This window comes from Hibiscus syriacus, unplaced genomic scaffold, assembly GCF_006381635.1.
Source record: "Hibiscus syriacus cultivar Baekdansim isolate YM2019G1 unplaced genomic scaffold, ASM638163v2 tig00111584_pilon, whole genome shotgun sequence".
Taxonomy (NCBI): Eukaryota; Viridiplantae; Streptophyta; class Magnoliopsida; order Malvales; family Malvaceae; genus Hibiscus; species Hibiscus syriacus.
This window is the reverse complement of record NW_024063127.1, coordinates 678697-695077: the sequence shown is the minus strand read 5'-3', so window position 1 is coordinate 695077 and position 16381 is coordinate 678697. Positions and strand designations below refer to the sequence as shown.

The 16381-nt window shown below is 34.1% G+C and overlaps 1 pseudogene; it reads right to left on the bottom strand.

The window, feature by feature from the left end:
* Positions 1-1336: 1336 nt before the first annotated feature.
* Positions 1337-16381, bottom strand: part of LOC120165565 — a 28451-nt pseudogene continuing 13406 nt past the window's right edge.

Here is a 16381-nt window from a genome sequence, read left to right as displayed (position 1 = left end):
GTGCCGGACAGTAGTTGGGGTCGGGTCGGGTGTTGAATCTTTGATGACAGAGGGCTGGTTATATTCTTGTTATATAACTTAATTGGTGCCATTGAACAGATATATTGATTTTGTTAAAATTAAATAATTATTTAGTTTAGTGGTTGGTGTTTAATTTTGGTTCTTAATGGTTTTTAATTCGAATCATGAAAATTATTTTCTTTCATAAATTAAAAATATCATTTTGAGCTTTTTGAACATCAAACAATCACGCAAAAACGATGTTGTTTGGGTGACAACCACTTTAGCAACGTCACAACGTGTTGTCATGTCATCGTCTTATTAAGTTATTAACGGTTGAGTGTATAATTGCACTTAAAAGTAAACATTAGCTAAATTAACGTAATTAAAAGTTTGGTAGTATAAACGAATCAATGCTTAGAGTTTGATGGTATTTGATATAGTTTATCCAAAATTCAAATCTCCATTTTAAAATTTAAATAAATAAATTTAAACACCCTTTAAATTTGGGATTGAGTTGATTATGTCTAAGGTGGATAAAAAATTGCTTTCGTGGTCAAAGCCTTTATTAAATGATTGGTCAAGTTGCGCCTATTTATCTTATGATGTTTCTTTTGTCGTATCGAATAATTTTCGATATTACTCGCGCCCTTCGAGATCATTGTTGGATCGGTTGACCAATTGATAAGAGGATAGACACCCTTGCATGGTCGACCCTTTGCCAACCGAAGCGTGTTAACAACCTTGGTTTCTGAGATCTCTATGCTTTTAACATTGCCCTTCTCGTTAAGCAAGTTTGGTGCATTATTCATTCCCTTCACAGTTTGGTTTATCATGTGTCGCGCGCCAAATATTTTCAAGCTTAAGTGTTTTGGATGCCTGACTCGGTTTGAGTCATTCTTATGCTTAGGGAAGTGTACATGGTGCACTCGCTGTCAGTGACGGATATCATTGGCAGGTTGTTACTAACAGTGTCGTCCGCATGCATGTAGACCGTTGGGGAGGCCCTATACCGATATGTTAACAGTCCTGTACGATGCAGTGAATTCATGTGCCCGGACCCCAACTTGTGGAATGCGTCCCATATTCGTCAAGCTTTCTCCATGGCTGATTTTATGTTGTCCTACATCACCGATTGTTGGGGACACGTCGATGGAGCCTGTCCAGCCTCTTCGGATGTAGTCGCTATACGTGTGGCCGCTCAGGATGCACACAGTTTAATTGTTGTCGGCCATGTTCCGCTTTAGGAAGTTGTTGACGATGTTATGTTTTTTTTAAAATAATCAATATAAATTATGCACACGGTTTAATGCACCTGGACATGCATTATAAAAAAAGTTAACTTGACCTGATATTCCAATCATGTGATGTAATGAACAAATTCTCCCATCCCCTCTTCCTTCTTAAACACCAATACAATTTACAAACAACCCAACGATAAGCAAAATTAGAGAAAGTGGGATTAGCTAAACCAGCATTCTTTTCTCAATATCCCCTCCAAAAATTGACCTGATTCATTTGCCATCCATCCTCCAGGGGACAATGTTTATTCGCTGCAAAAAAAAAAAAAAAGGAAAGTCAAAGATCCCATAGCATTTCAACGTCACAATAGGTGCATAGGTACTCTCAGAAAAGTACGTTGACAGTATAAAAACAACAATTCCGTGAAGCCAAAGAAACCGCCTTTAATATGAACTTCAAATAACTACAGTTCAGACAACAATTTTTAGCAGTAATGTTAGCTTTCTTAATACTCTGTCTTCTCTATGCTTCCCATCATATGCAATGTAAATTCCTCCATGTCAAACATGGATGAACACCAAACACATTCAATTTGAAATGGATCATCCAACTACTTTTTCTTTATGTTATCCGACTTCATTTTTCGTCTGAAGTCCAGCATCCGACACCCATGTCTTACCACATTTTTGAAGTAAGGGTTTAAGCTATGATCTTTGAAATATTTGGAAAAACTTGGATAAAATTTGAGTTGTATCAAAATAATAATAAATAAAGAAAATAAACTCACAGTGCGCAAAGACCATTGGATCATCAGCCAGCTGGTGATGCACTTGTGACCACCTTTAATTGTTCAAATAAACATTGAAATTTGTGCCTTTCTTCGAGGGTCATCTTATCTTCCGAAGACTGCAGGAACAATATGAAAGAGGCTAAGAACTATGAATTAATCACACCACCCCAAGACCATGGAGTTTTATAATGTAAGCTAATTTGCCGTTGCCTTGTGCAAAGAATTAATTCAGAAACATTCATAAATTTCAAAACCATATGCTGTCAAAAGCTACTCAACGCATACATAGCAAGCACCAGCCAGATGGATCCAATAGGAATCAGATCCAGCAGGGAAAAGAATTTGTAATGTCTTAAATTGCCAAAAGCGGGTGAAGAGGACCATGTCCAATGTTAAGGTGCTATTCTTTTGCCATTTAATGAAATTTGGAAGTCCACAGGATTAAATGAGCCTGCAGGACCGAAAAATGCGAACCAAAACCTTCTAAAATAAAAATTACTTTTGGTAGGAATGATATGTGCATATACAGTCAAACTTATCAATGGGATTGACATATCAACAATCAATGTTACGGAGCACAAGGATACATGATCCTCGAATGCAAGTAGGTATTAATGCTTAAAGCATCCTGGGGCCTAGGATCCTTGTTAAATTTCAATCATGACTAGCACACAATAAGATTTATCCATACTGCTGCCTCTCTGCTTATAAAGATAAATCTTTTTAGAAGAATAATGCATACTGCAAAATCATACCTGTAAAGAAGCTATGCTTTGCAAAATTGAGCCGATCTCTGTTCTGAATGAAGAAATAATTTTCTGAACTTTAATGTCCTTGTACATTAATAGAAGTAAAGAAATAGTTGCATTTATCTGACTGCAACCGTCAGTGGCATGTCTCATAGAAGTATCAGATGGAAGCGACCAATTACTGTCAACTAAAATTGAACCAATCCCATCCAAGACAAGTTTCAGAAGTTTGTTACTCCTATCAAACATGAAAAAGCATGGTAGAACGTAATCGCCATGCTTGAACATCATCTTCTGGAATACACTGCATAAACCAAAGACATTTGACAACTAGAATCAAGAAACACAAAGCAGTCTTATAGAGCCAACACGATGACACAGAAAGTTCTATTTGCTAGTTTCTCTTTCACTCCTGGAAAAGCTATCACATCCAAAATATATGCACTAATAGTAAGAAGTAAGAACTATGAAGTAAGAGCAATTTATATTATAGTTTATTAGAATCAACGTCGAGGGAGCCAAGAGATAACCACTAGAAACAAAAAAAATGAGAAAGATGACAGGATAAATGATAAGAAAAAGGTGAAGCATTTAAGTTGAGGGAAAATGCTGACAACTTACATGCACAACATCCATAAGATATCCTGGAAGGAAATTGCTTAGAGCATTTATACTTTGTTCAGAAAGTCGAGTAGGTTTAGAGTCGAGGACGACGAGCACCCTTAACATTGCACAAGCATTTTCAAGAGGTTGTAACAACTGCAAAAGTTACAACATGCAAATAAATTTTCAAGAGACCAAAATGAATGAGAAATAACTAATCCAACAAATCCAAATCTTGCATAAAAACTAGGCTATGGATGCAAGGAAAAAACTGAAATGAAGACGCAAGCAGTTCAGTCGACTTACTATCAAGTCAAGGATTGCTTTCTCTACTATTTGGAAAACAATAGAACTATCACCCATCTGTGACAAGTACGAGCAAAGCATGCTGGTGAGAGACTTAAAAGGTCCATGATTTGAAACCTTCCCATCACTTTCTCTAACAGGATATATGTTTTCTGCAAAAAGAAAATCCCCATTGCGATATATATCAAATGATCATTAAAACACAAGTAGACATATAGAAGTAAAACAGAACAGAGGGACGCAGTCATCTATTCTAGCATAAACGCTTGTACAAGCCCCTTATTTCCCACTTATAAAAGGACTTTTAGGAGCTACCAAACTAATATAATCTACAAGGACAATTCTCTGTAATTAGGAAGTCAACTTTTACAAAACCATCAGATTATAGTAGAGCATGCTATTATGTGCTTGTGAGTTATGGATCTACAAGCAAATGCACCATAAATAGTTTAGTTAAATATACCCAAAATATATAAAAATGTTAAAAGACAAAAAGGAAGTGGCAAGTGCTATACTAAAAACTGGAAAGTAAATATATTTCTGAAATACCAGGGAAAATTTTGAAACGAGATAGTAAAGTCATGAAGAAGCTGATGTAGTCAGCAATTTGGATGTGTCCAGCTTTGTAGGCAGCATGCAGAACCTCTATAATGCGGAAAGTTAAAAAGGGCTCTAATTCAGAACCTGAAACTACAGAGTAGAGTGATGATTATATAAGAAATATTCTATGTTAGATCAGAGTAAATGTAACTTTTCTATTTTAAGCATCTTCTCACCAAATTTAAGTTACGATGACCCCATCAAAGAGAAACAGAAGATGCTAGTAACATCTGGAACCACAAATGTCCAAATGCACAATTACTTCTATTATGGGGAAAGAAATTTGGAAATATAAGTACATATGTCTTTCACCAAACAAAATACTGTCCTAAGTTATGATGACCCATCAAAGAAAACGGAAGATGCTAGTATCATCCAGAACCACAAATGTCCAAATATACAATTTACTTCTTTTATGGGGAAAGAAATTGGGAAATATAAGTCCATATGTCTTTCACTAAATAAAAATAGTACCGTCTCCTTAATTACATGTCAAACTTGCTATTTTGAGATGTACAAAACTCAGTTCTTTCTTTTTTGAGCACTTACAGAGAAAATCCCTTTTTCATTTTGGATTCCGAAATAAAGTTTTAGCTTATTTAAATGTTTTGGCATTATAAAAATATACAAACTCAACATGAAGGACCTAAACCAACAAATGGCAAGTAGAACTTACACAGGCAACAAAAAGCTATTGATTTCAGCAAAGTACATTCACGTTGGAGAAATAATAAAGGCAACAGATAGACAACTCCTGGCAATCCCTTGGAAGTCTCATGAAAGGACCATAGTATACGTTTCCTGCAACAAAGGGAATGGAATAACAAATCAATTCAAAAGCATATGTTTGTTTCACGGGCTAGAATTTCAGTATGAATTAACTTATACCTTCTTGGCATGTGCTGTAAAACTCAATGAGTGCAAATTGTGTATTTTCATATTCCCAGAAAAAGTTTGAACCAGAAAATTGCCCCAGACGAAGGAGGAGGCACAAGACGACCTAAGGTGCAAGGGAAATAGTTACTTTGTTTTGAAGATTTACAACAAATTGGACCATTGGTAAGATGATTATACATGATGCTCTAGCCTTTTCAACTTAAACAAAGTTCAATTTCAAAACACGTTAGTGAAGTCTATAAGGTAAAACAGGCTATTACCTGGGAAGAGGATGGTTGTTTATCACCAAGAAGGTTTAGCAACAGGGGCTCTCTTATCCAGAGAGTCTGATAGTCTAATAACACAGTTTCACTTGCTTCAGTATAGAGCATATCTCCTCTCTGAAATTTGAAAAAAAATACTAGATTTAATTTCCAGGTGGTGCAAAAGAGAGACAGAAAAGAGGTTTATATAAGCATGTCCACATGCATATGATCACGTTTTAGGGACATTTAAAATGTATTGAATTGAGCTTACAGGAATTAGCATTTCTTCAACCATGGACAGGCAAGCCAGTTTAAGTGAAGACTCTGGATTGCAATCCTTGAACGTCCGTGTAAATGACTGCAATTTAGTTTTTAATGGTTATACAGAATTTCTTAAGGCCTATGAAACAAAAATCTAGTACCACATGGCCAACAAGAAGAAAGAAAAGTCAAGCAGTGACATCTGTTAAAACGAGAAAAACTAAGCAATATAATCAACTTGAATAATGCTATCAAAATCAAACCAACCTCAAGAATTCGTGACTGCCAACCAGTTTCCAAGTCAAGCAGTGACATCTGTTAAAACGAGAAAAACTAAGCAATATAATCAACTTGAATAATGCTATCAAAATCAAACCAACCTCAAGAATTCGTGACTGCCAACCAGTTTCCACTTCTGATGCAAGTTTGGGAATGAAAGGTAGCAACGAAGGTATATGCTTTTCCCATGTTGCTTTACCAGAAAAATACTTTAAGAACCTGTAAACTAACTGAAAGAAGTATAATTACAAAAAAATTGAAATCTTGTGTTATTTAAAATGCAAAAATATCAGAGGAAAACTGCTCTCATATGGACCATTGGTTTCTCAACCAAACCTGGAAAAGGAAAGAGAATAAGTTATAGAGAAATGCACTAATTTTCCCCTTTTTTCCGGGAAAAAGATAAATCCTATTTGAGTTTTCCGTGATTCTCAACCTTTCCAAGATCTATTTGGAACTATTCCTGCTACAATCTACAATCAACTTCTAAATTTTGAAAGATCATGAACATGCAGACACACATCTTCTTCAAGAAATTGCAATGACTATCAGCCAAGTTTCAAGGTAACCGTCATCATATGATATGGCCTTAAAAAAGCAGACACCCCTCTCGCCAACCTAATTTTTCTCAACTTTCCAGTAGAAAACTACAGTGGGTATTGAACCTAACCTTTGAATCCTAACAATTCATAAGCTTGACCAAACCATTTTTTTAGAAAAACCATTACATGATCTTTAATCCAAAGTGTTAGGTCTTTACTTCAATGACCAAGTTCAGAAAGAAAACAGAGAAAGAAGTGCAAGATGATTTCAAGAAGCCAACCGTGCCAAGCAGTGCATTCTCAATGAACTCCAGAAATTTCTCAAACATATTTGCAGAAGGGCAAACCCATTCCCGGAGGCGCAAAAATATCTCTGTTATGACAACGTTCAGGATAAAATATCTATCATGCTCCTAAAATCAAAGTATAAAAGGATCAGTTGCGACAAAATTAAGGAAAATACAAGAACAGTTAATAAAGACATCATCTAAATAGGGTTGCTGACACACAAACACATATCAAAGGTTGGGTTGCTGACACACAAACACATATCAAAGGTTGGGGGAGGGAAGGGGAAAGACTATTAGTTATTGATTCTACTGGTCAACAATTGGGGTCGATCAAAAGCCATATATTCAACAAATATATATTTTCCACAAAGGAAATTGTTTTTTCCTTTTCAAAATGCTGCTAAATAGCATTCAACATAGCACTTACAGTATCTGATGTACAGAGTAAAAGACAAACAACAGGAAATGGTCCAATTTCTAAACACTTAATCAAGCCATCAAACATTTTGTATGAAGGATAAGTGAGCTCACAAAATAATCTAAGGTACCAATCGAAGCATTATTCAATAGATTGCAACATAGCTCAGCATCCAACGGCACTCAAAACTCATTTTGTTACTGCTAGACTATGAAATGGGTTGAGTCAATGTTTTCTTTACGCAAGTGAATGGAAAGAACTAAGACAATTCGTAAGACGCAAAAGATAAGAAAGTTAATTGGAAGGCAAAACAAAGCTATTGAAATTCTGGAAAGGAATACCTTTAAAGAAAGATGATGTTTTGGATAGAGGGAAACACCCCCAATAACTTCTTTGACAAGGCTGATGAGAGAGTTGATCACATATTGATTCAGGTGTTTCTTCATGAGTTCCATAAATGAAAATCTTACAGCAATATCTATGCTTTGAAGCATAGATAATATACAATCAAATGATAGCACATCCAGTTGTGGCATAGAATTTAGCAAAGGAATAAAATCTTGCAAACAGTTTATTAGAACTAGCACAAGCTCCTTCAGTTTCTTGATAATGGTAGAGAACCTACAGGAACAAAAATACAGTGGTTAATACAACCAGAGCAGGCCAGTACAGTTTTTTTACCTGGCAAAATAATAATAACTTAAAAGAAAGAAAGAAAGAGCAAAGTTGAGAATCTCTGGTGCAAAGTAATTAGCAAGGATAAAAGAGGGAGATGGGGTAATGGTAAGAAACTTGCAATTTAGATTGCCTATTTACAATAATGAAGAAAACAGCCTACTCAATGCTGATTGTTAGATATGGAAATCCTAACTCGTTGAGAAGGGATGGAAGCAAATATACCATTTAATACTTTTTTTTTTTGATAAGAATGACAGGCCTCTTAAAAACCTCCTTCTTGATCAAAGGAGGAGGAAAAGAGTGCCTTAGAAACTTTATTACTCCTCCGAAATTACATAAGATTTAACATAAACACCATACTGAAAAAACACAACAGACTAAGCTACTCAACAGAACCAAAAACCTAAACTCAAACGATAAAACGCACTGGAAACGACTAAACATCAACCAATTCCCATCTTTGCTAAACTATCAGCCTCCCCATTACACACCTTGGAATCAGTCTAATGAGTGCACCCTGTCCGAGATAAAAGATGAAATCTCTTTAACTAATGGGAGGATAAAAACAGGGGCCAAAGCTGGGGTATGGACCCATTCCACAGCCGACTTACAGTCACTTTCCAATCAACCTTCCAACTTAACCCAACAAGAAGACATATAGATTTCAATGCCTCTCTTAATAGCCTTTAACTCAGCAACGGCGGGGGACCCTGACCTACATTTTCTGAAAAAGTCAGAAGGGAGTTGCTATTCCAATCTCTCAAATACCTCCTATACCTCCATTTGAGCCATCAAGTCTAACAGCTCCATCAACATTCATCTTCAAAAAATCCATAGGGGGTGGAATCCAGCGAGAAACCTGAAAAATGTAAATGTTGAGAGCTTTAATACATCTACAAGAGATGGACCAATCAGCACATCCTCCTGAATAGGACACTTAGGATACTTGGCTAGAAACCATTTAGATAACCTGAATCTAGCAATAAAAAACAGAGACATCCTATCCAAGGGGAACCTTCGAACACCATTGCATTCCTAGCTTTCCATATGACCAAAATACTACTCCGGGATAAATTTCCAAATCAACGATTTCCCCTCAGCTCACCCCAAGAACATAGCAAAGAAGGTGGATCCTTTGGAAGGACTAAGGCTATATCCCAATAGCTTGCTATCTTGTTCCAAAGTTCCCAAACAACATTACATGAAATAAATAAATGCTGAACTGATTCCACCTGTTTTTACAAAACGGACATAGAATTTCATCCCCTAGCTGCAAACCTCTTTTCACCAACTCCTCTCACTGCCACTTTCTGATGAGCTAGCTGCCACAGGAAGACTTCAACACGAGGAGGAGATAAACCCTACAACCCCTTTTACCCATAAATCGGACTCCCCAGACACCTTGCCGAGTTCCTTTCTACAAGATTTCACTGAAAACAGTCCATCCCGCTTGCAGACCAAGAAAGAAAGTCTTCAACTGAATCAGTCAGTTTAAAGACCATTTAATACTTTTAAAGAACAACAAACAGAAAATGTTGCAGAAAACCTAATAATTAAAGATTTTTTGAGAAAAGTTTACGCAGGGCATAAAAATATAGAACAAGACAATGCACTTTCCATTTAAGTGTTACCATCATTCATGTAGTGGAATAGAATGCCAACAAAAAGGAGAAACAAAATGCAATAAAGAAAAGGTGCATTAAGCTTTACATACTGGCATTTGCTGTGGGCGCATCAGGCTCAAAAGCATGTATTATCCTGTCTCCTGAAATACTCTAATAAATTTAATGGAAATAAATACAGACATTAAGAATCTGGTATCATGAATGGTGACTAAAACTTTCAACTTAATTTATTATATTATTACAAAAGAACAACTTTTTTTCCAAATTAATAGAGCCAAGAATGGTTGTATACACATGATTGACAACAAGAACATACCTTATCAGATTCTGGCTTTTTGCTTGGCAGCAGTGACAAGCAACAGACTAACCCCGAAAGAGTAGTTTTGAGCTTTCCCTTGTCTTCCAAATAAAACTGGTTTTTCCTTAAGATATCTTCATAGCTCTGAAGAATCTACTTATGAAAAAAATAAATGAAGAAACACACGTATGAGAAAAAGGGGAAAAAAAGAGAAACAATTACTTAAATTAATTCAAAATGGGAGTATCACCATCCTAACAAAAGGCTCACAGTTTAAAAAGATCATAATGCCCTCTTCCGATGAAACCTCAAAAGCTTAAACATCTAATATTATTAAGTATTAATGCAACTTTTCTTTTTCTGCACTATATATATTAATTCCTTAACAAGCTTCTTATTTTCACAATGCTGCTAAAAACATAATAATTGCAATTATCGATAAAATGACTAAATTCATGTACCTTATCAGCGTATAAGGAAAAGCAAGGAGGATAATATTGCAAAACAAGATTAAAAAATTTGAAAGCCATCAAGCGGATGTCAATAGCTAAATTTGTCATTGCATTGAAAATATAAGTCATCAACAGGGAGATGAAAAGTCCTTCATTATCCTGGACAGAAAAAGCCAGAACCTATTGTCAGTTAAATGGCCAAAGATCAATCACAATAAAAATAATAAATGAAAGAAAATAGATACAGCCATATCTGAACTCATAGGATAACAAATAAAGCACAGTTAGAAAAGATGGTAACCAAACTAAATTCTAAGGCAAGGTTAAAATTCTAAAACACATCCACACATGCAATTTCAATTATTGTTCATAAGAACATTAATATGTTGTTCACATACACCTAAAAATGACACCGATTCCTTCGAGCTTAAGCATGCTTCCATAATCCATCCAGATTTCATATGAAGCACAAGAGCAATTTAACATCTTATGAGAAACATCAACATACAACAACAATACCAAACTCATAGCTAAACAAAAACAACAAACCCACTTAGCATTTCTCCGGCTTGTTTGCAGATACGCAATAAAACAAAATAAACTAGTACAAACACACCCTTTGAATATCTAATACCTAACACTAAAGGCTAACGCATTAAGATATTTGCATCACTAGTCTCTATCCAATAATATAATCATGCAGCTATACATTTATTATACTAAATCCCTAGAAACAGACACTGGCTTGAAAATAAGAGTAAAACAATCAAGAAGGAAGGAAAAATCACCTCAGCACAGCCAGGGAAAATTTCAGACTTAAACAGTTGATATAATGCTTCTCTAACTACTTTATCATAATCACTTATGCGCTCCCGCAGTTTCTCTATAACTGCATATCTGTGCAGCCTCAGCTCTGTTGGATGATTAATGACTAAATCCTTGATGCCAATTAATGCATCTTCAAAGAGAACAAAACTTACATCAAGATTGATTTATGGAACTCGAGTACAAACATTGACTCATAAAAGTATACTCAACAAACAGATCAAAGAATAAAAAATGAAGAAGCTTATTCAATATTAAAATAAAGCAATTGAAAAATAAAAGCCTATACTTATTTAAAAACATAAAAAAGTAACCTCTTCGAACTTTGACATTATGATGAGATGTTTGCTGAAGAAGTTCTTTCAAAGTCAATCCTTTCTTGCTCACAGCTAAGCCTTCCTTGTTTGTTGCCACACTCTGCTCAGGAAGCACAATTGCTGCTCCACAATGCACATAAAAAGCGGATATCAATCAATCAGGTCACTAAGAAAGCTAACAAGAATGTTTTCTATTTGCAAGCAAAAGAAATGTTTCGAATTCATCTATTTCTTTATTTTTCCGATCAAACAAATAGTCTCCCTGGTTCAAAAGTAAAATTCGATATACATATTAAATTCTCGATTCACACCTTTGGATTTGATTTCAGTATTAGTGGCATTCTTCGGTGGAGGCAATTTACGGCCAAGCTTTCTCTTAATTTTCTGTACATAAACTCAAATAAATATATATTGTTGAAAAGTAACGAAATAATAAAAGAAAACAGACAAAGGAGAGTTAGCAATGGAAGTACTTTGAAATCTATGCCTTTCTTTTGCTGCTTCTTTGAAGGGACCTTGGAACGCGCCATTTTGCAGCTTCTCTTGATATTTATTTTTGCTGAACCGATACAGAAAATGGAATATAGAAGAGAGATGCAGAAGCAGAGGGGATGTAACTCAAAGTCTCTCTGAGTCGAGTAAAAATCAATATTCAAGTTATCTTTTTGAATTTCATGGTCTCCCTAAACTTGAAGGCAAGCGAGGGTTTTGGAGAAAGACGTAGGCTGCGCGGCGCGGGGCATGTGAACAACAAGGCTGTGTTTGATTTAGGGAAAATATTTTTCATATTTACTTTATGAAAACTATTTCGATAAACTATATAATTAGTCACCCAATTATTATCATTTTTCCTTTTAGTCACCAAATCATTATCACTTTTCTATTTTACTCACCAAAATTTTGTTTTAAGCAAAGACATAATTATAAAAACAAATCTATGGACATTTGACTAAATACTCAGCTTGACTTTTTTTTTAGCATTTTGACCTTAATATTTTATTTTGGACAAAAACGTTGATGGAAATAGTTAGTCAACAAACGATAAACACTCTAAAATAAGAATCTTTTTATTCTAAAACGAAACATTTGAAGTCAAAATACTAAAAAAATATGGGATTAAAGTGAATATTTAAACAAGTATTAATAATTTTTTACTCTAAAATAAAATATTAAATTCAAAACAATCCAAAAAATTAAAATCAAAATGACTATTTACTCAAACGTTCGAGATATTTTTATATTATGTCTTTAACAAAAGCATCACTAAAATTTAACGAATAAGATATGACACATCATTTTCTCTCTCCTTATCAATATTATTATTTTTTATTTATTTAGACCAATAAGATGTGACATATAGCCTCCTTATTAAAGAAAAGAAGTGAAAATTTAGAAGAAATATGAATCAAATGTCTTCGTAAATCATTGAGCTACGTCGAAAGTCTATCGATTCACTTTCAAAATGTGTTTCCGACGTTTTCGGGTCCTAAGCGAAACTAAAAAAATAAGCCTTATAAAACAAAAGTTATTCTATTATTTTAAATAATTAATTTAATATTACACTAATAAATGATGGAAATGATTAAATTAATGGCTTAAATTATAAAAATAAAAGTATGATTGAAAAAAAATTAGAGACCTCAATTACAAAGATAAAATGTGAGATTACAAAAATTAGACGCCTCAATTTTAAAGGTAAAAAGTGTGATTGAAAAAAAAATTAGGTGCCTAAATTATATAAGTAAAAATGGGATTGAAAGAATTAGAGGCTTTAATTATAAAGGTAAAAAGTAAAATTGAAAAAAATTAAGAGCTCAATTATAAAGGTTAAAAATAAGATCAAAAAATAGAGTTATCAATTATAAATGTAAAAAAATAAGATTAAAAGAATTAAATGCGTCGATTATAAAGATAACGACTTCAATTATAACAATAAAAAATATAATAAAAATTAAGGATCCAATAAGATATGGGCCCCTGAGCGGTCACTTGGTATGCACTCCCTAATAGCCAACTTTGACAATATCTGATCATACCAAAACACAATACAAAATTCTGAACACCCTCGTAAGCAAAACAACCTCACAAATGAACCTAAATCTTAACACGTCATATTGTTTGCACACATCGTTCAAAATTCCATTCCTCCAAATATTCAGAGTTCAATAATTATCAGCCTGAAATTACCTCATACGACAAACCATATTCTCAAAACTTTACTTCCACTATCCCAATTTTTGAAAAAAGAAATTGACGTAAAATAACATTCAATCTTTAATTTTTTTCCCAGGTTCAAGAGCCAAAGTCTTGTTATAACATACACGAACATATAATTTTTTCGGATTGAATCAAAAAAATAAAAAACATAGGATATGATCATAAGCGCTTTCATTAACAAAAGTAAAGACGTCAAGTTTTTCTTTTCTTTTCTGAACCGTATCATGAAGATATATATATATATATATATTATCAACCAACGACTTTTCTAATCAGCTTCTAAGTTTATTATCTTCTAATATAAAATATCTATGTTCTTCACTTTTATTTGGATAAGATAACACATGTTATTATCAGATGTTTATTGAGCGAGTCGATCACGAGTTGAATAATATTTTATTTGTGCTCATTAAAAGTTTTTGTTGCTCGTGTTCGTTAAAAAATTTATAAACATCATATAAAATCATTTAGAAAAATCAAGTTTAATTCGAATCAAACAAGAAAACAATAACAATTATAAAAAAATGATAGCATTCATCTTATAGACTCAAATCTCAAAGTTTATTGTAAACTTCACCAAATTAATCTAATCGAAAATAGATATCCTAATGTTTTCGGACATCATGCACTCAATGGGCAGAGATGGTCAGTACTCAGCCACGATACAATCTCCATGAAAGAGATGAGAACATGGCATGGAAGTGACAACCTCCGATTTAGACTGGAGTAACTTCTCCATGCAAATTATGCACTCAATACCATCTCCATAACCTTCAACAAGCTTCACTTTCTTCAAAGATTTGATCGATTCTTTCGTCGCTGGAACTAACCTCAGAGCATTTCACATCGGCAACTCCATAGCCATTGCTGCCGCTAACTCATCATTGTGTTCCCTCCTCACAAACTTTTTAACTCGAAATATTATCCTTTTCACATTGTCAAATCCCTTACTATTGCGGTTCTTTTTCTTCTCTTTCTCTATAATTGAGTTTGATTTGGAGAAAGCTTGATCCAATATCCTTTTAAGACTCGTTGTTCGAATCATCTGATTTTGTGTAAACAACGACCGACATTGTTGCTTAAGAAACGTACGAATATGAATTAGAAATTCGATATGGGAAATACGAGGAGCCTTGACTGGAGTTAGAGAGTAATCTACCGTCATTTGAAACCAAGGTTGACTGCTTGCCATTATCAACACTTGCTTGCTTGATTGAAAACAAAAATATTTATGAACCCTAAGTTTGCTTGATTGAAAAGCAAACCACTCTTCTGAAAACACAAATATATATACATGACGGATCATATGCCTAAGTTTGTTTGATCGGAAAACAAATTACTAGATTAATATGAAATTACAAAACTAAGTATTAGTCCAATTATAATATGCGGGATTATATAGCCTATTAACTAATATGAAACTCACCCAAATTTTAGTAAATTATCGGGTTTCGATTGTTATTCCAATTGATTTAATATTTAATTTTTTAACATTCATCCCATTTCGTTATATTTAATTGATAATACATATACTTTTGTAGACGTAATAATTTAAATCCAAAATTTTTAGAGAGAACGACACTCTATTTGATTATTGAGATCACTTGATAAATCTTTTTAAAGATTTGATTTTAAAAAGTGGTTAAATATCATTTTCAAACTCCATTAATGATTAATGATAGGATCGGGCATAAATACTTTTACATGCATGTAAAGACTTGGACCTTAAAAACCTCCTCTACCTTGTCATTTACTATAATTTTATTCCTGGAGAGTTCCCAACATTTAAAATTGTTCAAAGCTGTAAATTCTAGACCTTTCTCTGAACTATTTTTCAGTCTGATCCCTAATGAAATGGATTGGTTGTCGATTGTAGTTTACTTGGATGTCACTGCCAACAACTTTTCCTGTAATATTCCACCTAGTATCGGAAGACAATTGTTGTTGAGTATATTAATTACGGTCCAAAATCTGTTCAATGAAACATTTGCTAAGGAGATTGGTAGCATGTTTGTTGATGATAAAGTCATGACTGATTGTTCTACTGTACTGAAGAAGATGATGAACAATGTAGAAGGACCTAGAGAGTTTCCATCTTTAGCCTTGCATGGTAAATTATATACCAATTCTTGGTGTAACAACCTAGACCAGTACGACAAAAAGTCGACCGATGTATGATATCACATGGAACCACCAGAGTAGCTGACCAACACCTTACTTTTTTTGTACTATAAAATGACCATTTCCACAAATAAAACATCCATGAAATAATATAATTTAAAACTTTATACTAAGGAGCTCCCAAAATAAATATTTACAATCAAAATATTACAAACCGACTCTTAATAAAATTTACGACTCAACTGATACAACAGGGTTTATAAAATATACTCGTCCTTAAAAAACTACTGAGACGTACTCTGAAATCTGCATTGGGTCTGGACCTTGATCTATCTACTGCTCCTCAAACTCTCGATCTACTGACATGCCCACGAAAAACAATCTGAAGGCTGAGCTAACTAGATCAGTGCCACACTAACAACTAAAACATACTAAAAGTTTATCATTGAAATGCTCAAGCTATCAACTTTACTGTTATCTGGTCTACTGGTATGTTCTGTTATGCTTTAGTGAGTATACTCGTATACTCACTCTCTATTCTATGGTAGACATCATGGTGCAACTGAGGGTTCTGCATCTCGGAGCTCACACACCCCTCTAGTCTATCAAGAATGTGGCCCCCGCAA